General features: G+C 36.5%; 1 non-coding gene across 1 annotated transcript; it reads right to left on the reverse strand.

The window, feature by feature from the left end:
• Window positions 1–21,268: 21,268 nt before the first annotated feature.
• Window positions 21,269–21,339, reverse strand: TRNAG-GCC (transfer RNA glycine (anticodon GCC)). The gene has a single exon. It is a non-coding gene; the product is annotated as a tRNA-Gly (tRNA).
• Window positions 21,340–27,837: the final 6,498 nt, after the last annotated feature.

A 27,837-nucleotide genomic window follows, 5' to 3' on the forward strand; every position in this document is an offset into this window, starting at 1 on the left:
GCTCGGCTAATTCCCAGGCCCGGTTCTTATGAAGAGACTCAATCTCTTCATTCATGGAAAGAGACCACTGCCTTGATTCATCACACCTCATAGCTTCGTCATATGTGCATGGCTCACCTCCATCAATGCGCTCCCCCACACTAAGTGTGAATGCAACCATATCTGCCATTTCATACCTTAATTGTCATGGGCGATGCCTCACTCAAAAATTTAGAGGCACTACAAATGATCATAGAAACTTATACGGGTTTTTCTGGCCAAGCGATAAACTTTACGAAGTCGCCACTTTATTTTAGTGTTGGAGTGCCTTTAGAAGGCAGAGAGCTATTTATCAACCAACTACAAGCCCCATGATAGAAGATACCGAAAAATACTTGGGCCAACTCATCCTGAAACCTAACTCCAGAATAAGGTCTCATGATTTCCTCGTACATAAGTTCAGGAAGCATTTGACGGGGTGGAAGAGAAAATTCATTTCGCAAGCAGCGCGAACCACACTTATGAAGGCGATTTTAAGTCCTATATGCACTTACTTTATGTGGTTATCACTATTACCGCAAGGCACCCTCAACCAATTAGAAACACTCGAAAGGGACTTTTGATGGAACCACGAAGCAGACGAACATAAAATGCACTTCCTCCCATAGGAACTCATTCAAAAACCTAAAGAACTAGGGGGACTCTGCATCAGACGTCTATCCAAGGTTAATCAGTCTCTTGTGGCAAAGCTTGCTTGGAGACTACTGGTCCCAATCCTAGAGCTACCTGGGCTAGAATTATTTATTGCAAAGTATTTTGGTACAGATACATTGTGGGAGCCAAGAAAAAAATCTAATGCTACCCTTCTCTGGAACGCTTTGACGGAGGTGAAGGACCATCTCAAACGTCAATGTTGTTGCCAGGTTGGCGATGGTTCGGCCTTGAGAATTACCTCGGATCCTTGGATACCGACTCTTCCTAGCTTTATCCTGGAACTTCTTCAGCCTCTACCTGAAACTTTTTATTGGGTATCAGATTTAATTGATCAATCAGCAGGAGCTTGGAAAACAGATATGTCACATAGTTACTTTTTCCGAGCAACAACAGAGGGTATACTAGAAATCCATCTATCGAGATACAGTGTTCTAGACAGGCTAATTTGGCTTCCTACAAGTAATGGTATCTTTTCTTCCAAATCTTTCTTCAAGGAAATATCACCTTCTCACCTTAATCCCAGAATAACCCCAGATTTCCCTTGGTCGAGATTATGGAAAATGAACTACGTAGATCCTAAAGTGCTACAGTTTATTTGGAAGCTAGTAAACAATGGATTACCTATACTTTGTAACATTGCAAGAGGGAATAGGCAGATTTCTACTGTGTGTAAATTATGTACCTAGGGAGAAGAGAACACCACCCACTTGTTCAGAGGCTGCCCCAAATTTATTGAAATATGGAACCTTGCCCATGACCATGAACAACAATCACATGCATCAAGTGAAGAAGATCTAACCAAAAAGTTAATCATAGGGAGTAAAGAAAACAAGAGAAAATCAAATTTCTTGTTTTACCTGCTCTGGACATTCTGGAAAGCTCGAAATGATGGGATCTTCAATAATAAGCACATCCACTCCACCAGCATTATTAATAAAGCCCTGAAAGGATGTGATGAAGAACCTCACTCTAATTCAGAAGCCTCACGAAGACAAGATCTACACTCTTCTCAGATTCCAGGGGATGCTTACTTAGCTTACTTTGATGGTGCGTTCGAATCTCGTGGAGCATCAGTGGGTATAGTGGTTCAAGATCAAAGAGGGGAAGTGGTGGTTCGAGAAGGCAAGACTATAAACCCTATTTCGGCCTTAGAGAGTCAGGCACAAGCTCTGAAGTTTGCTAGCCAAAAGACGATAACTAGGGTTACATAAAGTCCTATTTATAGGAGATTCTAGAATCATCATTGAGGCTACATCTAATGGTGGAGAATATACTCCTTGGAGGGTTAGATATATCTCAACAGACATCCAAGCCCAGGTGGAAACCCTAGCATGGGTTGGTTTCAAGGTGGTGCCCAGAATTGAGAACATGCGAGCCCATAGTGACTGGTTAATCACATCCTTGAGTTGGGACTAGTTTGTCTTTTCCTTCATTTTGACTGTGTAATATCTTGCTTATATTAATGAAGGTTATTTCAAAAAAAAAAGGTTGGATGTTAGTGATTTTTATGTGCTTAACAATTTGGAGAAAACTTTATCCAGGAAAGACTAGATAGAGCTCTAGCCAACCTCCATTGGCTACAAAAATTTCAACTCTCGAGTATATCTCACCTGGATAGTGTAGGTTCAGATCACCTACCAATTCTCCTAGATGACACAGACTTAAGCTGCAACAAACCTAAACCTTTTAAATTTATTCGTACCTGGATGTCACATCCTGATTGCCACAAGTTCATTTCCGGCAAATGGACTAATCATAAAAATATCCAAGTAAATCTGAAAAACCTCAGTAGACAACTTACGAAATGGAATAAAACGGTTTTTGGTAACATAGACAATAACATCAAAGAATTAATTACAAAGCTTAATAACATTAATTCAAAAAAAGATTTCAATACTATACACAATCAACTGGAAGAACTGTACAAACTCCAAGAATCATTATGGAAAGAAAAATCTAGGAACAACTTCCTCACAGTAGGAGATAGAAATACTAAATTCTTCCACTCTCAAGCCATCCAGCGGAACAGAACTAATAAAATAACAGCCATAAAAGATTCCAATGGGGATTGGCAAGAAGGATTAGAAGACATCCAAGCTTTATTTACTACCCATCTTCTCAACATTAGTACTTCTCAGGGTAATACTGACAACCATTCCATTCTCAATCTTTTCCAGAATACCATTACCCTAGATCAAAACATAGAGCTGTCTAAAATCCCTGACCAGGAAGAAATTAACAGTGCTATCAGTAGTCTTAAAAAAGAGGCGGCCCCGGGGCCTGACGGATACCCCCCATACTTCTATCAATCAAACTGGGATACTGTTAGTCCCAATATTTACTTATTAGTTCAAGAATTTTTTGAATCGTCTGTGCTTCCGCAAGACACTAATCATACTCACATTTGCCTCATCCCGAAAACCACAACCCACCAAACTCCAACGGACTACAGACCTATTAGCCTTTTAAATACCACCTATAAAATTATAACGAAAATTTTGGCTAATAGATTCAAACACACGCTACATAATATCATATCCCCCTTCCAGGTTGCGTATGTCCCTGGCAGACAAATCTCGGATAATATTATCATGGGGCAGGAAATCATTCACTCCCTAAAAACCATGAAAGGAGCGACAGGTTATTTTGGACTTAAGCTGGACATGTCCAAACCTTTTGATAGGATTGAATCGAGTTTCCTTACCGATATCAAGGCTAAATTGGATTATTCGGATCACTGGATCAAAATGATTGCCCAATGCATTACAACCTCCTCAATGACGGTTTTAGTCAATGGGCGTCCTGGACCCATCTTCCACCCTTCTAGAGGAATCAGACAGGGAGACCCCCTCTCCCCATTCTTGTTCACTCTAGCAATGAAGGGGCTAAGTAGACTTCTTAAAGAGGAACAGGATAGAGACAATTTCATGGGCTTCCCTACAAAAAACCTAAATCTCTCCATTTCTCATCTTCTCTTCGCAGATGACTGCATTATTTTTGGTCGCAACTCTCTAAAAAATATCCATTTCCTTAAGTCTATCCTGAAGGACTTTCGCAATGCTTCTGGTCAAATGATCAAATACGCAAAATCAAACATCTTCTACTCTAAAAACTCACACCCAAAATTTAAACGCATGATCATGCGATCCCTTAAAGTTAAATATGCCTCCACGTCGGAAAAATATCTAGGATCACAACTATTCATTGGTGCTAACAAAAAGCAAATCTTTAATGATATTCTTCACAAAATAAAAATGAAGTTAGACAAATGGAATCACAGTTTCCTCTCTCCAGCAGGTCGCACGGTAGTCATTTCGACTATTGCTGCGGCCGTACCCCGATACCAAATGCAATGCTTCGCCCTACCCAAGGGCATATGCAAGAGCATTACGACTTTACAAAAGTCATTCTGGTGGGGTAAGTCCAAAGGCATATGTACCAAATCGTGGTCTTCCATATGCCTTCCCATATTTATGGGTGGTCTGGGAATCCACTCCACGGAGCTGGATAACCAAGCTATGTTAAGTAAATTAGCTTGGAGAATTAAAACTGAGCCGGAATCCATGTGGGTTAAGCTCTTGAAAGCCAAGTATTTTGATAAAACAGAGAATCCAGGGCCGACGAAACCATATCACTCATGGATATGGAATAACATCAACAAATATCTTAAGATAATTGAAAACTATTCGATATGGGAAGTTCACAACGGTAAGAGTATTAATATTTGGACCGATAATTGGATTCCCAATACCCCGTCTATCCTGCACAACCAAAACTCTAACCTAACTAAGGTAGCTCAGCTCATCAACCAAGGTACCTGGGACGAAACGTTACTTAATAATGAATTCGATTATGAGACTAAGAATATTATTCTCACCATCCCGATTGTTATAGATAGCGAAGATCAAAGGAAATGGACCCTTACAAAAAATGGTAAATTTAGTGTCAAATCTATGTATCAACATCTGAGTCTCAGTATGAATTCACCCCAACCCCAGTCTCCTAATTGGAACTTTCTTTGGTCTCTACCAGTAGTTCCTAGAGTACAAACTTTTTTATGGAAAATTTGTACAAACGTACTCCCTGTTAAGGAAAGAATAGGAAAGTACATAGATAACAACAGAATCTGTCCGAACTGTAATGAGATAGAATCCATAGAACATGCCATTCTTCACTGTCCTATTGCAAAAAATATTTGGTTATATTTCAACATTATTTCAGAAATATACTGTCAGTGAGAGACTGGATCTTCTCCTGGGAAACCAAAAACTAAACGGCTTACGCTACTAACAACATTCATTTTGCTACCATCATGTGGAACATATGGAAAATAAGATGTGACCATTGCTTTCAACACGAAATCAACAAGTTAGATAAAATGATTTCTATCATTTCGACTTTCCCTCAAATACAAAAGGTGCATGAACCACAAACCAAAACAGAACAAGGTAAATGGATCCCCCCTGAATCGTCTTTTTTAAAGATTAATGTAGATGCATCATTCATAGACACGCAAAGTATAACGGGAATCAGTCTCGTTATCCACGACAATGAATCTAAATTGGTCGAAGCTGCAACATTCACCTCTAGAAGCAGAAACTCGGAGGAAGGTGAGGCAATTGCAGTCCTTAAAGGAATGCAATGGGAAGAATCTCATGAATATAAAAGAATCATAATCGAAAGTGACAACATTAACATCATAAAATATCTTCAGAAAGGAAAGAATAATATTCAATGGCAATCCCAAGTACATATGAATAAGATCCAAGAAATAAAAAAGAGTTTGGAAATAGTCAAATTCTCTCATACAAGCAGGAAATTCAACGAAGTAGCAGATAAGCTGGCAAAATGGGCACGTACGAAAAACAGATCGAAGGCCTGGAAACATGTACCTTATTTTCATTGTAAGTTGTATTGTAATAGAACTCTTATTTCTTTCTAATATATTTTATCTTTCAACAAAAAAAAAAAAAAAAAAAAAAAAAAAAAACTAACATGTACATTCTTAACAAAAAGAAAACTAACATGTACACCCTTCTACCTTCCAACTTCTCCATGACAAGTATATTGATTTCAACTACTTTTTGTGAATGACCATAGAGCCCCTTGATTCTACAAGCCCACAAATAGAACACAGTGACCAAATTTTCAAATGAAACTTAGATCTATACCATTTTACCCTTGACATTATGCAAAATGACAATTTGGTCTTGAGAAGTTTAAAAGGTGATCCTTATGAATATTAAAGGCATCTCCATCAAGGCAAAGTTAAGGGGAACTTATGGAGCTCCCATGCAATGACACATCTCATATGAACTACCACAAGATGACACCACATCATGCAAGTGACAACACATGAGGTTATGTGTCACCATGCTACAACTCCATATGCAAAGTGTCATCTTGGTGGTGACAACACACCATGCAAGTGACAACACATAGGGTATGTGTCAACATCCTATTACTTCTCCCACCTTACAAATAGATGTACTTTGTGTATTGTTGAGATAAGTTTTTAAGGGATGAGAAAGTGTATGGAAAAGATTTGGAAAGAATTCTTCTATATATAGTTTGGTTCAAGATCATCTTTTTGTTTTAGTATATCTTAATATTTCTATCTTTTTCTCTTCCTTTATTTCCATTAAGTTGCATGCGAATATATACACACATTGAAGAAAATAGACCGACAATTTACAAAGAAAGGAGGCACCTGTTGTTCCTCTGGTTATTAATCGATAAGTCGATTTCTCTCTGTCTTGGCTTGATTTAGACCGAGTTTCCTTTCTCTAACTTATAGAGAGATAAACAATTTAAAGAATAATGATTTATCAATATTCTTTCTTTCGGTTTAACCGATATAGATGTTTATGTAGTCGAGGCGAGAATAGATTCTCTTTCCTTAAGACATTTTACACCCCCGTAACAGTACCAAACGTTAGGGTGAATGCCTTCGGGATACAACGACTAACCTTTCAGAATTTTAAGATGGTACTTCTATATTCTGAAAGCGGACGAACCTTTGTAAGTATTATGAGCTCTTGGACTAATGCGGATGATCTTCTAGATGTTTCGGAAATTCAAATTTCACTTGAAACTTCTTTCTTCCTTTTTCCAGATATTCTAGTCTAACCAGAACTTCTAGAAATACTTCCTTAATTAGATATTCTAGGCTAACCAGAACTTCTAATTGTTAGAAGGGAAGAGAAGAAGAGAATGAATTGAATTGATGAAAAATGAAGTGGGTTTGGTTGGTTTATATAGGAATTGAATGGATGCATTTGTCTTTTGGGTTCAAAAGACATAACCATTCAAAATCACGGACTTAACTGAAAATGAAGAGGCGGCGCATCCTAGGACGTCGGATCTGACTTAAACCCGCGGATATAACGCCATCCGTTAGATGGTTATGGTTATCCCGAATCTCGTCCCAACAGTGAGTTAAGATGGCCGTTGGATGGAGAAAGGAACGGCTAGATTAAAACATCAAAGTTGTCCCACTCGGTGCCCGACGCGGAGATGAGCGGGACCGTCAGATCTTGCGCAATCCCGCGGAAGGAACGCCCACAGTCCAGATCTGAGCGCGTTCTCTTCGCGCAAATGCCCCCCAACTTGACTTGTCCTCTTTGACAAGTTAATACATATTTCAACCGATCTTCGACCAAACTTTAAACTTAAATTTCTCATTCATCCGGAATCGGATTTGAGTGATTCTTGGCTCTAAATAGAAGAGCTCGACGAGACGAACGCAATGGTGCATTCCGTTTCTGAGTTTGACGAGTCGGGTCGAGCCAAAATTGGCTCCGATTCCAACAATCCCCCACATGAATGAAAATTTGAGGTTTTATGCTATGATATATGCAGACATACTATACTGACAGACTGACACTGACAGAGCTCATAAGCGGAACTTCGCTGCATCGGAAGAAGGTAGTCTTTCGACTTTGAACCTTTTCTAGTGAATAACTACAAGGTCTACAAGGACAGCAGTGAACTTTTCGTCTTGAACTGAGTCCTGGGAATTGTAATCCAAAATAGCTATCACACAGCTAATCCCTTACTTACTTAGGTTCTCGATTGTGTTCATTTCGGCCCTGAACATTCCCGATTTCGTGTGTGCTTTAGAGAAGTCGGCCTAGACGACCTTCCCATAGAACCGGCATCAATTCACACACATATAGGTTATCCGTAATAAGGTACCCTGCTATACCTCACGTTAGAGTCAAGTTCTAAGTTTTCGGATTCATTAAAAGCTTAATGCTTAACCTCTCAATGCAGGCAACACTGTTGTCATCCTAGGAATGGGTAAGAGATAGAAATCTCTTACAGTGTTACTGTCGAGTCAGAATATAGCTTCAGTTACCCTTTGAACCTAGATCGTGGGATCTCCAATCATCTAGGTAGGGTTTCACCATGCCTTTACTCATTTACTTTAGGCGTTAGCCCCATTCCCCTTGATGATGCAACTACTAACTCTCTAGATAACCCTTTTGTAAATGGATCCGCTAGGTTATCTTTGGATCTTATATAATTTATAGTTATGATCCCTTCAGAGAGAAGTTGCTTAACGGTATTATGTCTTCGACGAATTTGTCGAGACTTACCGTTGTACATCTTGCTTTGTGCCAGTGCAATCGCTGCTTGGTTATCGCAGTGTATGTTGATTGCAGGCACCGGCTTTGGCCATATTGGAATATCTTCAAGGAATTGTCGCAGCCATTCTGCTTCTTCCCCTGCTTTATCTAGAGCAATGAATTCTGAATCCATTGTCGATTGAGCAATGCACGTTTGCTTCGAAGATTTCCAAGATATGGTAGCCCCTCCCAGTGTAAACACATATCCACTGGTTGACTTAGTGTCGTCGGTATCTGATATCCAATTTGCATTTGCATATCCCTCTAAGACTGCGGGATATGTGGTATAATGGAGTCCGTACTCCTTTGTTTTTCTTAGATACCGTAACACTCTCGTTATGGCGTTCCAATGTGTGTTATTCGGGTTACTCGTAAATCTACTTAGCTTACTGACTGAGTAGGCTATGTCTGGTCGAGTACAGTTCATTAGGTACATCAGACTTCCGATAATCCGAGAGTACTCTAATTGTCTTACTGCGTTCCCTGTATTCTTCATTAATTGAATACTTGGATCTATTGGAGTATTCGCCACTTTTAGGTCATCTTTGCTGAATTTTTCTAAGATTTTCTCAACGTAATGCGTTTGAGATAAACTTATCCCTTCAGCCGTCTTGGAAACCTTAATTCCAAGAATGACCTCCGCTTTCCCTAAATCTTTCATGTCGAAAGTTTTCGAAAGCATCTTTTTAGTTGTATTAATGACATCTAAATTATTTCCCATAATTAGCATGTCATCTACATACAAACATAGAATAACACATCCTTTCGCAGTGATCTTTGTATAGACACATTTATCACATTCGTTGATCTTGAATCCGTTTGATAATAATGTGTCATCAAACTTTAAGTGCCACTGCTTTGGAGCTTGCTTTAGCCCATATAGTGATTTCACTAATCTACACACTTTCTTTTCTTGACCCGGAGCTATGAACCCTTCTGGTTGGTTCATATAAATTTCTTCTTCGAGTTGTCCGTTTAAGAAAGCGGTTTTCACATCCATCTGATGAATTTCTAGATTATATAAGGATGCTATAGCTACTAACACTCTTATTGAGGTGATTCGACTAACTGGAGAATAGGTGTCGAAATAATCTAACCCTTCTTTTTGTCGGAATCCCTTTGCGACAAGTCTCGCTTTATACTTGTTTATAGATCCATCTGTTTTCAATTTCCTTTTGAAAATCCATTTGCAGCCTAGAGGCTTACAACCCGGTGGGAGGTCTACTAGCTCCCATGTATGATTTTGCATGATGGATTCTATTTCACTATTAACAGCTTCTTTCCAGAATGGAGCTTCTGGAGTAGCCATTGCTTCTGTGAAAGTTTGAGGTTCATTTTCTACCATATAGGTTAGAAAATCAGGACCAAATGTCTTAGCTTTCTTTGTCCTTTTGCCCCTTCGAGGTTCGAGTGTTGTTTCCTCGATTTCCATATCATCTTCTTTAGATGTTTCTGGATTTTCCTCTTCCTCATCTCTTACACGTTTTCTACTTTCAGATGAGACTTCTGAATTCTGTTTGAAAGGAAAGATGTGTTCAAAGAACTTAGCATCTCTCGATTCCAGAATGGTGTTTACGTGTATATCTTCAATTTCAGACTTCTGTACTAGAAATCTATAGGCGCCACTATTTATTGCGGGCCCTATGTATACACAGTCCACAGTTTTAGGTCCTATCTTGACCCGTTTAGGAGGAGGAACTAATACCTTCGCTAGTTACCCCCACACTTTCGTGTATTTAAAGGAAGGCATCCTTCCTTTCCATAATTCATATGGAATTTTACCGGTTTTTCTATGGGGTAACTTATTTAATAAGTGATTTGCCGATAATATCGCCTCCCCCCACAAGTTCTGAGGTAAACCAGAACTTATTAAGAAAGCGTTCATCATTTCTTTTAATGTTCTGTTTTTCCGCTCTACTACACCATTTTGTTGAGGTGTATAAGGAGCCGTCGTTTGATGAACTATATGCCATTCTTCGCACATATCTTGGCGAAAGAAGATTCATACTCTCCACCTCGATCGCTTCTCAAAGTCTTAATCTTTTTATTAAGTTGAGTTTCCACTTCGGTTTTATAAAGCTCGAACTTATCGATTGCTTCATCCTTACTCCTTAGTAAGTAAACATAACAAAACCGAGTGGAGTCATCGATAAAGGTGATGAAGTACTTTTTACCACCTCTGGTTTGAACCATCTTTAAGTCACAGAGATCACTGTGAATTAAGTCTAGAGGTTCTGTGTCTCGTTCTATTGATTTGAACGATGTCTTAGTCATCTTTGATTCTACACATGTTTGACATGTTCGTTTTGAATCAATTTCGACTTTCGGAATTAACTCTAAGTTCATTAATTTCTTTAATGACTTGTTATTCACATGTCCTAGTCTTTCATGCCAAATATTAAAGGACTCAGCAATATAAACGGAATTACTAATTTTATTAATAATAGACGCCTTTGGCGTTACAGAGGTTACATTTAGTTTAAATAACCCCCCACATAAGTAGCCCTTCCCAACATACATCCCATTCTTAGACAAGACGAAGTTGTTTGACTCAAAGACTAGTTTGAACCCCGATTCTTTCGGATATCTGGAGCATGGAGTACATCGTTCAAAGTTACTTCCTTTCCTGAAGTGAACTTTAGTATGATCTTCCCTTTTCCTCTGACCCGGGTGGTTGAGTCTTTTCCCATGAACAGGGTTTCTCCTTCACCTACATCGTTATAAGAAGAGAAGAGGCTTTTGTCACCACAAATGTGACGAGTTGCTTCGGTGTCGACCCACCACTCTCTCTGGTTGTTAACCAGGTTAACTTCAGATACCACTGCACAGAGGTTCAAGTTCTGAAGTTTCTCAGTCACTTCTTCGGCTTCAGTAATCATAGCACATAGATTCTGAGTTTCGGTGTCTTCTACCAGCGAGGCTTGGTCATTCGCCTTCTTATGTCTTTTGCCGGTTTTGGAACGACACTACTTAGCTAGATGACCTCTTTTGCCACAGTTGTAACATTGGCCGAACCTGGTCTTTTTCTTCGGCTTTCCTCCGTCTTTAGACGGATGCTTACGCTTCTTACTTGAACCGGTCTCTACGACGTTCAGATTCGAGAGTCTTTCAGAGTTCTTCTCGGCAATGCGACTGTCCTCTTCGATTTGAAGCTTTAGGATGAGTTCTTCAAGACTCATATCCTTATTCTTGTGGCGGAGATAATTTTTAAAGTCTTTCCACCCCGTGGGTAATTTTTCAATCAGAGCTCGGACCTGGAAAGGTTCATTCGTTATCATGTTCTCTACATGTAGTTCCTGTAGGAGACTCTGCAGTTCTTGGACTTGGGTCATAACTGGTTTTGAATCATTCATTTTGTAGTCCAAGAATCGTCCTACGATGAACTTTTTGACACCCGCCTTTTCAGTTTTATACTTATTGATAAGGGTGTCCCACAGTTGTTTAGACGTTTCTATAACCGAATATAGATTATAGAGTCCGTCATCTAAACTGTTCAGGATATAGTTATTGCACAAGACGTCTTCTTGTTTCCATGCATCTATTTCAGCGGTACGTTGCGCCTCATCCTCTATTTCTGCATGGGCGGGTCTCTCTTCGGTTAAGTATTTAACCAGACCCAATGTCGTTAGGTAGAACATCATCTTCAACTTCCATCGGTTGAAGTCAGTTCCCTTGAACTTCTCTGGTTTTTCCCCATTGTTGGTGTTAGGCGGAATGACTCGTAGAGTAGTTCTTGTTCGTGCCATTTCGTTTTCTGAAACACACAGAAAGTAAACCAAATTAATATCTTATAACCAGAGAAATAATCGTTTTAACATGTCTTAAGATTGTTGTTCCTCTGGTTATTAATCGATAAGTCGATTTCTCTCTGTCTTGGCCTGATTTAGACCGAGTTTCCTTTCTCTAACTTATAGAGAGATAGACAATTTAAAGAATAATGATTTATCAATATTCTTTCTTTCGGTTTAACCGATATAGATGTTAATGTAGTCGAGGCGAGAATAGATTCTCTTTCCTTAAGACATTTTACACCCCCGTAATAGTACCAAATGTTAGGGTGAATGCCTTCGGGATACAACGACTAACCTTTCAGAATTTTAAGATGGTACTTCTATATTCTGAAAGCGGACGAACCTTTATAAGTATTATGAGCTCTTGGACTAATGCGGATGATCTTCTAGATGCTTCGGAAATTCAAATTTCACTCGAAACTTCTTTCTTCCTTTTTCCAGATATTCTAGTCTAACCAGAACTTCTAGAAATACTTCCTTAATTAGATATTCTAGGCTAACCAGAACTTCTAATTGTTAGAAGGGAAGAGAAGAAGAGAATGAATTGAATTGATGAAAAATGAAGTGGGTTTGGTTGGTTTATATAGGAATTGAATGGATGCATTTGTCTTTTCGGTTCAAAAGACATAACCATTCAAAATCACGGACTTAACTGAAAATGAAGAGGCGGCGCATCCTAGGACGTCGGATCTGACTTAAACCCGCGGATATAACGCCATCCGTTAGATGGTTATGGTTATCCCGAATCTCGTCCCAACAGTGAGTTAAGATGGTCGTTGGATGGAGAAAGGAACGGCTAGATTAAAACATCAAAGTTGTCCCACTCGGTGCCCGACGCGGAGATGAGCGGGACCGTCAGATCTTGCACAATCCCGCGGAAGGAACGCCCACAGTCCAGATCTGAGCGCGTTCTCTTCGCGCAAATGCCCCCCAACTTGACTTGTCCTCTTTGACAATTTAGTACATATTTCAACCGATCTTCGACCAAACTTTAAACTTAAATTTCTCATTCATCCGGAATGGGATTTGAGTGATTCTTGGCTCTAAATTGAAGAGCTCGACGAGACGAACGCAATGGTGTGTTCCGTTTCTGAGTTTGATGAGTCGGGTCGAGCCAAAATTGGCTCCGATTCCAACAGCACCTTCTTATGATAGGCCTTTTTTGTTATTGGGGCCTATAAAACTTGCCTTTGGCCTTTGGTATTTCTCGATCTAACACTCTCAAGCTTAGTTTTTGAACGTACAAAAATATAAGAGAAGCATTAGAATCAAAAGTGTAAATTTGAAAGAGTAGGAAGAGTACATGTTTTGGCCACGTGTTGGTTCGTGAGTCAAGATTTATCCAATCTAAGTTTTATATTAATCTAGATATACATAATAATATAAACAAAATAAAAAACATAAAAAGAAATTGAGATATTAGAAAACAATACTTCTAAGATGTCACTTGTCTGCCAATAATAGTAATAAGCAATAGCCCCAACTTGTTTAAGGTTTAAATTGATATTTTTCGTGCCTCAAGAAGCACATGAAAGGGCTGATGGATACCATGCAAAATTGGGGAATGCAATTTTTGCATAGTTGGTATGTTTTGATTTCTTCCTATGTATTTTTGGTTTGAGGGGGGACCATATCTTTGTCTTAGGAGTGTTTTTTTCCACTTTTGCTTAAATAAACATTAACCTAAATTTCACATTCTTGATTTGATTTAACCCATAAAAAATAGGTTTTTAATTTGGGTTTAGAGCTTGCACATGAAGTAAGATTGTCGTATTACGCCAAAGACCATGGATTGGAGTGGCAAGAGATTTAGTCTTCCATCTTAAAGGTCACAGGTTTTAGGCACATTGACATTTTAAAAAAAAAAAAAGATTGCCATATTATTAATCTATTGTTTAAAAGGAATTTTGGATCATCATATAGACTAGTTATCAACTAAATACTATTTAATTAAAAAGATGAAGACAATATACTTTTAAATAGTTTTTTTTCTTAAGCATGACATATGCAAGCTTAATTTTTGTATACACTAGGCGCTGAAAATTTTAAAAAGTCATATTAGTCCATAATTTAAGAAGAATTTTGGATCATCATATAGACTAGTTATCAACTACATATTATTTAATTAAAAAGTTGAAGACAATATACTAGTAAATAGTTTTTTTTTTCTTAAGCACGACATATGCAAGCATAATTTTTGTAACACACACATGCATCGGGATATACTTAGTACATTGATTTCGAATGAGATTATTTATATACGCATTCTATTGGTAAAAATCTCTGTTTGATTGAGAATGATCGATCTAACATAATTTATATTTATATATATTTATACTTATATCAATGTATGAACATATATATATATATATATATATATATATATATATATATATATATATATATATATATATATATATATATATAAAACTATATATATATCTATTATACAAAACAGATCTTTGTGACTAGTATATATATATATCTAAAATTAATCTTAACATAAAAGTCTTAATCTTAAGTTTAATCAACCCTGAAGGGAATTAGGATTATATAGGAAACACTACAAGACGTCATTATGTCATTATTCTTGAAACGTTTTCCTAGTTGTGGGGTTAGACGATTTCGAAACTCTAAATCTATAGGAAGTTGGACTCAGGCAAAAGAATGTTAGACATGGAATTGTGTTTAAAGATTTTAATGGTTATATGCTTCAGACTAACTCGATTGCTTAAATATATATATATATATTTAATTAGCCTCAACATACTGATCTTAATCTTAAGTTTAATCAACCTGGAGTTTGGGTTTATACATGTATGTAGTTTATACATATATAAATATATATGTATAAATATACATATATATGTATAAAATATATATATATAAATATATATATATATATATAATTAACCTCAACGTAAGGTCTTAATCTTAAGTTTAATCAGCTTCTGAGGGAGTTTGGGTTCTATGGGAAACCATACAAGGCAGGGACGGATCTACAACCAGGCCAAGAGGGGCCATGGCCCTCCTTGGCTGTCTGCAAATCCATTTAAGATGTCTCATTTGTTAATAAATAACTTGCAAGTTACCAAATATACAACTATGTGGTATGGGCGAGATGGTAATGAGGTGAGGTGGGAGCGCGAGGGACCCGGGTTCGAACCCTTGGTGGCTCAATTTTTCTTATCTTTTAAATGTTTTGGTTCAAACCCAACTAAAGCAATTCTTGTTGTTATGTTTTTTTTTCTTAATTTAGTACTTTATTTGGCATCAATTAATTAGTCAATTTTATCTAATGAATCAATTCTAAGATAAATGAAAATTCATATAAAGACACAAATTTTTCATATATTTCGGTTATGTTTTTTTGAAGTAAAACATTTAGACACAAAATTCCATTTTTTATTTTTTTTAAAAGGACAAATGATAATCTTTTAAATGTTTTTGGTTCAAACCCGACAAAAGCAATTCTTGCTGTTACGTTTTTTTTCTTGTAAATTTTCTTCTTAATGTAGTACTTTATTAGACACCAATTAATAAATCAATTTTATCTAATGAGTCAATTCTAAGATAAATGAAAATTCATATAAAGACATAAAATTTTCATATTTCGATTATGTTTTTCTGATTCAAGTGAAATATTTAGACGCAAAATTTCAATTTTAATTTTTTTAAAAGGACAAATGAAATATAACAAAAAGTTATTAATTTCGTTCATTAGAACGACTGCACTTCTTAGGACCAACATGTTGTGAATTAAATTGTGCTTTAAAATTTAAATCGTCAATTTTATGATATAAATGTATGAATATTAAGAAATATGGTTTAATATTGGCCCCTCTTGACTTCTAGTCCTGGTTCCGTCCCTGATACAAGGCATCATTATCGTTCCAACTGCTGATTGCTTCGTGGAGTTTGTCCTTGTTACTACGCTAAGGGAATTCAAAACTCTAGATCTAGAGTGAATTTAACTCAAGAACAAGAATATTAGCATGGCAATCGTGTTTTAAGACTTTAATGGTAATGTGCTCCGGATTAACTTGATTGCTTCGAGTTCTTTGTATGATATAAAACAATGACTAGAAAGAAGAAGTGTTACATACAGTGGAACAACGAAGAGACATGAGTAGACAGAAGAGGACACATGATACGAGAGACCCAAGGGGTGGTCCTCCGAATAGATCCAAGATGGGTAGAAAGGCAACAACAAACTGGAGCAAACTTTTGCTCCATAAAAAATATTTAATGATTAAAAGAATTGATAAAGATAACTTTAGTTTGTTTTTTTCAACTTTCTTATAATGAGACATAAATACTTTATAAGAAAAATTTGAATCGGGAAAAAATGAATGACAAAACAAACTTTAACTTGTTAAAATTAGAAAGGGTTTTAAGGTATAAACGACTTCATAATAATATTTGGAATTTGGTTGGTTTTTGTGTTGATTGTCTTTTACTTGTTTACTTTCATAAAAACTTATCTACCTCTTCACACCTACAAATTGAGAAAATCATAAATTCTTTTAAGAAAGTTTCAAAGCTCAAAGCTTCAAATTCATCCCTCATTCTTAACAATGTCTTAGGCTGAGGTATGTAATAAGATCTCTTCCTCTCTCTCCAAATTAGCTAGTGTTTCTAGCACGTATAAAGTATTTGTTAACCAATTAAATGGGTTAGAATGAAAGGTAACCATAATCACAGGTGGAGCAAGTGGGATGGAGAAGCAGCTGTAAGATTTTTCTTCGAAAACAGAGCTCCGTCGTGATTGCAGACATACAAGACGAATTGGGAACTTCAATTGGCCTAAACAAATCTTGTTAGGGACATTGTAATGTTAAAAATGGAAAACAAGTAGAAGAAAGTGTTTCATTTGCCATTGAGAAATATGACACACTAAATATTGTTGATACACCATAACAAGGTAATTTATACAAATATATATCAAGATTTATGAATTGAACAAGGTAATTTATACAAATGTATATGTCTGTAACGCTCATCCTAGAAGGCCTAAAACTCATATAATTTACTTCTATTTTATCCATACCTAAGTTCAATAAATTTTAGATTTGGACTTTTGAAATATGAAATCTGGAACTTCCGCATTACGGAATTGGTGTCCGACCCCCACATGAAGAGGTGGCAGACACTTGGCACAATGTTCGAACTTACCACTATATAGGATTTTTGAGTCAAAGGTCCAAAATCTGGGGGGTAAACCCAAAAAAAATCCACTCTTGCCCAAAAATTAGTTGCAGGTCTAAATGTCAGTTTTTTTATTTTTATCCCCCTCTTGCCCTTGGACGGGACATGCTGACGTTTTCCTGAAAAATTTGAATTTTCAAATAATTTACCAGTACACGAAAAATTCAAATTCCCGCCCAGCAAACCATCTCTTCCCGGTAAATAAAATAATTTCCTGTACACAAAAAATTCTGATTTTCAAATTTTTTTGAAATTTCAAATTTATGTCTAAAAGTTTCAAATTTTTTTGGACGAAAGTTCAAATTTCTGCCCAAATTTCCTGTAAATAAAATAATTTCCCGGTCACAAAATCTTTTTTTCAAAATTTTCAAACGAAATTTCAAATTCCCGCCCAAATTTTCAAATATTTTTACGAAATTTTAAATTCCCGCCCAACAAAAGTGTCTAGTACATAAAATAATTTCCTGAAAAAAAATTCGTTTCCCGAAAATTTTTCGGTGGCAGTTCCGTAAATTTCTGAACAGTATAGATTCTGATGGACGGGTTGTCAGATTCTTTTTCAAAAAAAAAAATCGTTTCCCGAGAAATTTCGATGGCAATTTTTTAATTTTCAATGGCAATTTTGTAATTTTTGATGGCATGAACGGTAAATACTTTATTTTCTAAGGGCCCTTTACGTAATTTTGAGCCCCAAACTGACACATTGGACCTCCCTTTCATTTTTAGGCAACTTTGGGTGGGATTTTCATTTTGGGCCCCTTTTTGGACCAATGGCCCAATCCCCCTTTTACATTTTGAGATGTTTAAGTTTTACCCTTCTAACCAAAGGTCATTATGGGAGTTTCATATTACATTTTGACTAGACACAAACTTTGACCTTCTCTGGTCAAAACTCATAGCAGGAACGGTAAAAAGTGAAAATATGAAAGGACATATATGACATTTTTGCAGCATTTTTATCACTTTGCCTTATAAAAACCAGACCTCAAAGACTTGATTTGTTTCACAAGCGAAGCCCCATTAAGAAAACACGACAACCAAACTTAATACTCAAAGAAAATGAATTCCTATTTCAGTATCATGTTTTCCTTCTCTTCCTTCTTTTTCTTTTTCTTGTTTGTTCATCTTTCGCTGGTGGTGGGCCGAGAAAACTCATCATTGGAACCATTAGGTCGGGATGAGATGGTGCAATTAGCAGGATACGGGGTGGTCGGGTGGAGAAACTATCGTCGGTGCTAGTAAGTGGTAATATTGTTTGCAGAGCATGTTTGAAGGAAGAAAATGATCATCAAAATCGTACATGGCCAGTGGCAGGTTCGTAAGCTTCACGGACACAATCACACAATAACTTAATTTTTCTTGGTACTATATATATATATGGGAAATGATAAAGTTACAAAAGATTTGAACAAAAAAAGGTTCCCAGCTGATGTGGCGGGTGTGGTTTCAAACTTTGACCAAATCTAGGCCGTTGAGAGATGAAAATCACAACCGCCACATCAGCTGGGAACTTTTTTTTGTCAAAATCTTTTGTGATTCTAGCATCTCTCTATCTATATATATATATATATATATGCCACGTCAGGTCTATGCAGACCGCCCTTTCTTTCATGTCACTCTCTGCCATAAGCTGTATAATGTGTTTTCACTAGGACCGACTTCTTTCGGGGCTACTCACCTCCCCCTATAACTGCAATAATACATCGAGAGTCTAATCCCCTGTGGACATTTTTGAAACTTAATTCCAATAGCTCTTAGACACTTTAGTTTGGTGATGTATGATCATAACAAAGCTTTATTTTCATTGTCTTTAATTGAATAACTTGGTATAAAATTATGTTAAAGAATAGTCTGAATTAAGTTATACTTATTACTAAGATGACTTATGAATATATATTGAATCAAGCAAGTAGCTTTGAAGAAAAGAATGTAGATTAGGTGAATTAGGTTGAGGGAATGGTGAAGAGTTTCTGACCATTTTATTTCTTAAGTAGATGAATATGTTAAGGTGTCCTACTCTATATATATAGAGAGTAGGTAGATAACCTATAAAGACCTAAGAGAGCACAAATATATTGGATGGGTAAATTGTGATGCTTTTGTTGTGAAAACTAGGAAATAAGTTAACCTCGGGTCAATATCCAACTCTAAACACATGTGGACTATTTTCATACGTCCCCTTCCCATGTGAAGTTCTTTGAGCCTAACACGTATTTTTGTCCAGGTAACCTGGAGTATATATGACTTTCAACCCAATCACCTGTGAGTCTAACATAAGTTACGACTGTGGTCATCCCACTCAAAACTAATTGACAATGAGTTGGGAGGAGCTAGACATTATATTGTTAATTGTTAGACACCCTTATCCCATGTGGGACTATCTCAGGTGTCATTGTTCTAATCCATAATGTCTTGAAACTTAGTTAACTTTTCTATTAGGTGTTTTCAAATGACATTCTAGCTTCTGGAGAGATATATAATAAGGGAATCCTTAAATGGGCTCGTCGGGCCTTGACAAGGCTATAGGTTAGGCGTAACGGCCTATCCAAAGCCTGGTCTTGGTTGCGGGCCAGGCCAGAGTCATGTAGTTGGCCAAATTTAGACCGCTAAAATATTTCAGCTACTTATATAGCTAGAACATATGAAATTCTAGTCTAATCTAAGATTTTGTATTTTTCTTTTGGGTAACTTCATTGATCAAACTAGGGGCAAAAGTTTAGAATGATAGAAGTTTAAAGTAGACTGAACAAACAAATCAGCCTTTTACAAGGATCAGAATGTAATTAACTTGTACTATTTGTATTTGAATTTTGTAGATACATCATTAACTATAACTTGCAAAACTTGTGGAAAAGGGGGCAAGTACTACTTAACCAAAACAGAAGGAATCACAGATGAGTATGGTGATTTCATAATTGATCTTCCTTCTCATCTCCATGCAAACCCTAACCTAGACAAGATATGCACTGTTAAGGTTACAAGATTTTCGAAAAACTGGCCGTGCCGATTGACGAGTCTTTCAAGAAAACCCGAAGGTATAAGATTATCATCCGTTGAAAATGGTATCAGAATGTATGAAGCTGGACATATAATATTCAAACAACCATCTAAGCTTTGGAGAGTTTGTTTGAATAAAAGAGGAGATGCTACGGAGAAAGAATCTATTTGAGGTTTTAGTTTGAGAAGAAACTTTTCGATCATTCAGAGCTTGTTCGTCTCTGTCAATGGCAACCATGGATCGGCTAAATCAACTGTTTGGGTACGTATCGAGCAAAACCATATATTAGCTAGATGTGTAAATACTACAGTGATATACATTAATGTGCTTTATTAAGAAGTATAAAGATTTTATTGGAACCATATATATTGTATCGAGTGATGGTAGGGAACAAGAAAAATTAGACCAATTCTGGACAGAATTTATATTTGGCTTGAAAAATGAAATGCTCCTTAAAATACCATTAGGCATTAGGTATGTTATTTCCCACTACATAAAAGGCCTCTATCTGGACTCCTATTTGGGTCGAGACACTGGCGGTATGGCCACAACTGGGCCATAGGACATTTGCTTTCTACCTTACTGGTCCTAGAAATAATCTACTAGTCTATAGGCACACCAAATTTGCTATAAGCACAAGAGTGAGAGAAAGGTTTCTCTTGGTTAAGACAAGGCTAGAAACACAACCATCAAGGTATATATGTTGTATGGGTAGCACTAGACAATATGGAACATATGAGGAAATTGTTAAGAAAGTTACCCAAATATCTACTTCCGAAATAAGAGAAACTTACAAACTAAGTTGATAAGTCCATCATGTCTTTATATTAAATGTCTCCAAGTGGTTACTATATTATGAAACTAAACTGTATTAAAGATTTTGTTGGATATTCAGTTAAGTATTTAGGAAATGCAAAAAAGTTGTATGAAGAAAAAAGTTCTATTAATGCACCAGCCGGGAATCGAACCCGGGTCTGTACCGTGGCAGGGTACTATTCTACCACTAGACCACTGGTGCTTGATGAAATTTAAATTTATCAATTTCGTAAATGTATTGTTTCTTACATTTAATATTTGCCATCAAGTATAGGCAACACGTAAGGCCTTAGCAATTGTCTGTAGTGTCTCTGCTTTTGCCACCCCAAACTAAATCTACAGGTACGAAATTTTGTTCTTGACGAAGACTCCACGAGCCCCACCCCCTTCAAAATACCTCGGTATACGCGAAGATATGATTCGTCGGACTGTCAGAGTACACAACAACACCTTAACCCCCAAAACAATATTGTTTGTGGTGAGATTTTCTTCTCCACAAGACGCCTTAATACTTACTAAGCTTGAACGTACACTTATAGCCCAAGAACTGGGCACTTTCGTAAGCGATGTGAGACTATAATAATCTCGAAATAATAATAATAAAATAGTAGAAAAGTATCATTTCCTCCTTGTTTATGTCAGAGATTGTTGAACTTCAATCGACCCACGAAAGAGGATTTAGATGGCCAGCCCTTCCAAATTCCAACCATGAAAATGAAGTTAGTGTGCATAATACTATTTCTTGTTTAAACATATCTTTCTTTATTACAAAAATAAAAAGGAACTTTTTATATATTTCTAACATCCCAATTCTGCCCTTGAAGGCTAGCTAAATGTCATTTGAGGGGCTATGTATATATACTAGGCATAACCCCCGCCCTGTCGGGCAGGGGAATGCCCTTTACGTAGTGCCGAAAAGTAGACGAGATATTCAATTATTCAACTTTTTTTTCAAAAATAAAAAATGATTTAATATTAAAAGAAAGGGAAAAACAATACAAAGCTAGCTCCCAAAGCAGGGGCGAGAGAACTAAAGAAGAAAAAACCCAAAAGAACAGGATTAAAAACTACCTGCCCCTATAGTACATATAAAGTTACAAACTCAAGATGAAAGCATCCCACCCTACGACCAATTCTGTAAATGAAAGAGAGCGAGCCCACTTAAGATTTCTACTCCATTGGAAAATGAGACATTTAGTCGCGAAGTATAAAGAGTATATGGAACGCTTCTTTAGTTTTCACATTTTGTAGTTTTAACTTTTGAGATAAGTACTCCGTAAAGATAAGTGAGAGAAGATTTACCTTAAGAGAAAAGATTTACCTTAAGAGAAAAGATTTACCTTTGGATGATTATAAAATGAAACCTAGACTTAAACCCTAAACCCAAATGAAAAATTCTTACCAAGAAAAAAGAGATTGTAAAGATCGTTTCTACCTTCGTGTGATGACGATACGCGGTGAAGGAAGAGTCGAAGCGAGGTTGGAGAGAGAAGCGGAGAAGAATTGGATAGAATTAATTCAACTGAACAGAGAGAAGTTCAAAAGATGAATGACCTCATGGAAGAGGAACAGACCGTGAAGGATGACGAAGAGGTGAAGGGTTTTGGTTACTCAAACGCCATTCAATTGAAGGGTCTCGATTAAAAGATGAGCAAATCATATCAAATGTTACATCTATTTGAACGACTTAGATTAAAAGAAAAAAGTTGTCCTTTAAAAATGTCTATGTGGCTACCAAATTATGTCCTAATCACATTATTCATGTCTTAGTCATATCATATTTTGTCTTAGTCACATTCTTTGTATTAATTATATCCTAGTCATATTGATCTGGTTTGTATAGTAGATTCTTTGTCCATATTCTCTCTTCAATCTCAACAAATATTTTTTTTTTCTTTAGATTTTCTGTTTTTTATCTCATTATAAGACGTTTTGTTATGTACATGTACTCTACACTTTTTTGCGAAAAAGTAGGCCCCGGCTTTTAGGAATAAAGAAAAATCTCGGCGGAATAAATTCTCTAAGGAATCCATGTTTCTTTGTAAAATCTCTAGGGATCATTTTCCTATGGGGACTACAGAAAAAATTTACAATTTACAAAATTAACTTTAAGTAAAAAATATAATTTTATTTTATTTTAAGTCATTTCCCCAGCTTTCTTCTTCTCTAGAGAAAAACTCATCCATCTCATCTCGTCCATATCTTTTAGTCAAACTTTTTGTTATTCCTTCTCCATCACTTCTCACACTTATCTTCCATGAGACGTTCAAAGCAAGTTTCTTCATCCATTAATCACCTCAAAAGAGCTAAACACATTCTAAATCCTATAAATCAGTTGATTTTGAGCCCTTGAACATATTTTTGATCACTTCTAAATATATTAGGTTTGTTCTTCATGTTTTTAAGGTTTAGTAATTAGAAGAAAACAAAGCTTCGGAGAAGAAGATGAAAAAAATAATAAACACTTACAAGGTGTTTAGGGTTAAAAAGATTTTCTTTAATTTATAAAAGTTATTTCTAAATTCTTTTATGGGATCTTTTAAAAATTAAATTTTCTTGACTCCCAAAATTGGTAGTCCTATAACAACAAATAGAAATAAAAATGTCAATCCCGATTGACAAATTTTGTAGAAAATTTTTATTCCACGAAGATTTTTCTTTATTCCCTAAAGTTGTGGCGAAAAAGTATAGGCCATTTTGTTGTATACAACACATAATCAAATGTTTTGTACTGTACATATCAATATGTTTTATGTAATTTTCAAATTTTTATACTTTTTGGAAAGAAAGTAGAACACATTTTGTTGTGTACAATACATAATTATATGTTTGGTATTGCACATATGCTTATGACTTATACACTTTTCAAAAAATTTATAAATTTTAACTAGACTAACATCAACAATCTCAAAAAAAAAGACTAACATCATAAAAGGAATTACAAAACAATCCCCTTTGCAATCATCGTCATCATCATCGTATACAATAAAACAAGTAACAAAATACATAGTCATTTCTAATATTATTATCATCATCCTTGGACACATAAAAAGAGAAAGGATTATTGAGACATTGACTGTCAACTATTTAACGATATTAGGACTACACCTCCAAACGAAAACATGTATGGCGTTGACTCCTATTCTCGATTTTTCTGTTAAATATCAGTTAAGGGGTTCACAGGCCAACCACATGCGTGACTTATGACAAAAATATCCTTCACTGGATATTTGGGTTTACTTAGACACTGAACCCTATTTAATTTTAGGACTACACCCCAACATAAAAAATATGTCTGTACTTGACTCACGTTCTAGATTTTCCTTCAAACATCAGTAAAGTGGGTCACGTGCCAACCACATGCATGAGTGTTTTAAATATAAGGAACAAATCCAAAACTAAATAAGGACTAGACTTTGTATCTAACGATAATATATCTGAGACCTTCTCTAATCTCTTTAATCAACCACTTAACTGATATTTAACGGAAAATAAAAAATGGGGGCCAACGCCATACATATTTTCATTTTAGGGTTGTAGTCCTAATATCTCTAAATAACTGGGAGTCAATGTCTAAATAACCTAAAGAGAAAAAATAAATTTATCTTCAAGCCTTCAAATCTTATTTCATCTACCAGTCGTGAAATTGATGAATCTATAAGAGGAAACAGAAGGCAAATAGCTACAAGCTATAGTACAGATCTACTAAAAATACTTTCAGATCTTTACAAGAAAAAAAATTCTAGATCTGTTCAAGAAAAATACTCCTTGGAATTTGATGTTGAATCCTTCAGATATGTTAAAAAAAAAAATCTTTTAAATCCTGTAATCTTTGCTTCATCGATTTGTACAAAAAATCATGCCCGTGTTTGTGGGTACTTCTTCGTGAAACACTAAAAGTTGCAATACTGGCACTTTCTCCCCATTAGGGGTGGGAAAATTGCCCATGAGCTTGCTAATTATGGACCCCTGCGTCCGTCTCGAGCACAACCCGCCAAGTTTTGGTGGGCGGGCTCGGGTTTAAACCTATAGCGGACACTGCTCATGCCCGAACCCACTTAGCATCAGCCAGTGATACCTCACTAAATTACATCAACTTTTTGAGTTGATGAAGCCCGACAATCCATGTTCCCAGACGTAATTTAGATGGTAAACAATATATTTAAGGGCAATCACGCGAACCCAATGCATTGCTTTGCAACGAGCCAAGAGAAATCCTAGTGGGTTAGTGAACTCGTGTGCTTGGCTTGAAAAGAGCAAGGAGTGTGATAAGTTTATTACCACAATCCCATGAGAATTCTTCATTAGTTTTCAAATGTCGGATCAAGATTCTAAAAGGATCAATAAAATAAGTAAAATACTTCTAGTTTTAGATCCACATTGCCTCCTTAGAGTTAGGAAATGTATTTGGAGACTTTATAAAAGGAAGGGAAGAAGTGAGCTTTTTCAAGTTATAGGCTTACCCGTTACCACCCCCCCCCCCCCCCATACTCACAATGGGCAAGGGAAAATTCAAAATTGCACGCCTGATTAACCTGTTTACCCTAACAGCCATTGGAGTTTGATGCCTGACACATCCGACCCGATGCTTCATCTATTGCCTGTGAACATTCATACCTGCCCAATTCCCACACCTACTCCCCTCTCATGTAGTTGATGACAACTTTTTATCTAGAAATAAAAAAAAATTAGAAAGCGATTTTGGTCTGTTCGATCCGTAAAATTTAGTAAAATTTAAAGAATGTAGGGAGAGTAAAAGAAGAAGATCACCAATTTTTAGAGTGAGATGTTGAAGAAAATATAGAGAGAGAAAAAAATGGAAGGAAATCTATTAAAGAAGTTTTCCTCTTGGATGAGACATGCAGTTAATGGAAAGTTCACTTTTCTTCTGAAAAATTGAAGTTTTTTTTGTACTGCCTATGACATTTTGGGATGAAAAAAAAAAACAAAAAGAAAGAGAAAAACTAACGCTTTCCTGCCCACTAGCCTGCGCCCTAATATTTCGGTAGCAGGGGGTCGGTTCTTATAAGGTCCCTATTTTTCAAGGGTTAATTCCATTTTGGCCCCCTAAAGATGACCAAGTCACCAAAATGGCTCCCTAAAGATGACCAGCTTCCATTTTGGCCCCCTTTTTATTTTTTCCGTCAGGTAACTATAATTGTTGACTTCTCTTTTCCTTTTCTACCCCTCTCTTGAAACTCTTTCCACCTATATCCTTTGTCACTTTCTTTTTGCCGGGCAGGCGATGGCCGGGCGCCGGCCAATTTCCGGTCGGGGACCATCATTAGAAAGAAAAGGAATTTTTTTGTCTTCTTGTTTTTCCTTCCTCTACTAATAAAAAACAAAATTTCATCTCTCCTCTCACTCTCTCTCTGTAAGTCTGGTTATTTCACAAATCTTTCTGATTTGATTCACAAAATTGGAGGCCACTCTGATTCATGGTCTCCTTCAAATTCTTCACAGTATTTGACATTAATGATTCACATAAGTTTAATCAATTTGGGTGTTTTTATTCAATGTCTGATTCCCTTTCCAGAATTTGTACTATTACTCCCTTCATTAAACTTAAACACTTTAGGGTTTGTAAAGCATCAAAAGAATCAGTTGAGATCTGTGAATCAAATTAGAAAGATTCATTTGCCACTAGTAAAAATTATAATCATGAGTTCAAAAAAAGAGAAAGATTCACTGGATGCTTTAGATAGAATTAGGTTTGGGGTTTGGGATTTAGGTATGTGGATTATTTTGGAGAGAGAAAATAAGGGCATCTCTCTTTTTCCTCCTCCATTAACGTCGGCAAATGAAGACAATAGAATCAGAAGTACATTAATGGCCTCTCTGAAACTTGTAGAAATACATTAATGGCCAATTTCCGACCGGCGAGCAACAACCATAACCGGTTTCAACCCATGACTGATGAATCAATTGGAAAATCATCAAATCCATTTGATTTTGGTTATGGGCATTTAAATCTTGATCTAGCAACTCAGAAACCCTATACTAGAGAGAGAAAGATCAAACTCAAGCTGTTACTTCTCCTTCTGCTACTTATATTGGCGTTTATGATGGTCATGAGGGTTTATAAGTTTATTTTGATTGTTCTATGTATTTTGTTGCTACAGATTGGGGAAATAATCATGAAATGGTTTTGGTAATGTGAAATAGCCAGATCTAGAGAGAGAGAGAGAGAGGAGAGATGAAATTTTGCTTTTCTTTTAGTAGATGAAGGAAAAACAAGAAGACAAATTTTTTTTTTCTTTAATGATGGTCCCCGACCGGAAATTGGCCGGCCACCGGCGCCCGGCCAATTCCTGTCGGCAAAAGAAAGTGACAAAGGATGCAGATGGAAAGAGTTTCAAGAGAGGGGTAGAAAGGGAAAAGAGAAGTCAACAGTTAAAGTTAACTGACGGAAAAAATAAAAAGGGGGCCAAAATGGAAGCTGGTCATCTTTAGAGGGCCATTTTGGTGACTTGGTCGTCTTTAGGGGGCCAAAATCGAATTAACCCATTTTTCAATTGGAAGCCAATATTCATTGTCTCTTCAGCAAGGACTTTACTTAAACATAGCCAAACTGGTACATATATTCATTTTCAAGTACCAAAGTCAAAATAAAAAAAAAAGCCGCCATTTTCTTTCAAAAATGATGGGGAGGGCTCCCTGGTGTACTCCCAGACATACTTAATAGCCGAGTTGGCTAGTA

This window comes from Eschscholzia californica, unplaced genomic scaffold, assembly GCF_041429995.1.
Source record: "Eschscholzia californica isolate CP2 unplaced genomic scaffold, dmEscCali1.0.p SCAF_1, whole genome shotgun sequence".
Classification (NCBI taxonomy): domain Eukaryota; kingdom Viridiplantae; phylum Streptophyta; class Magnoliopsida; order Ranunculales; family Papaveraceae; genus Eschscholzia; species Eschscholzia californica.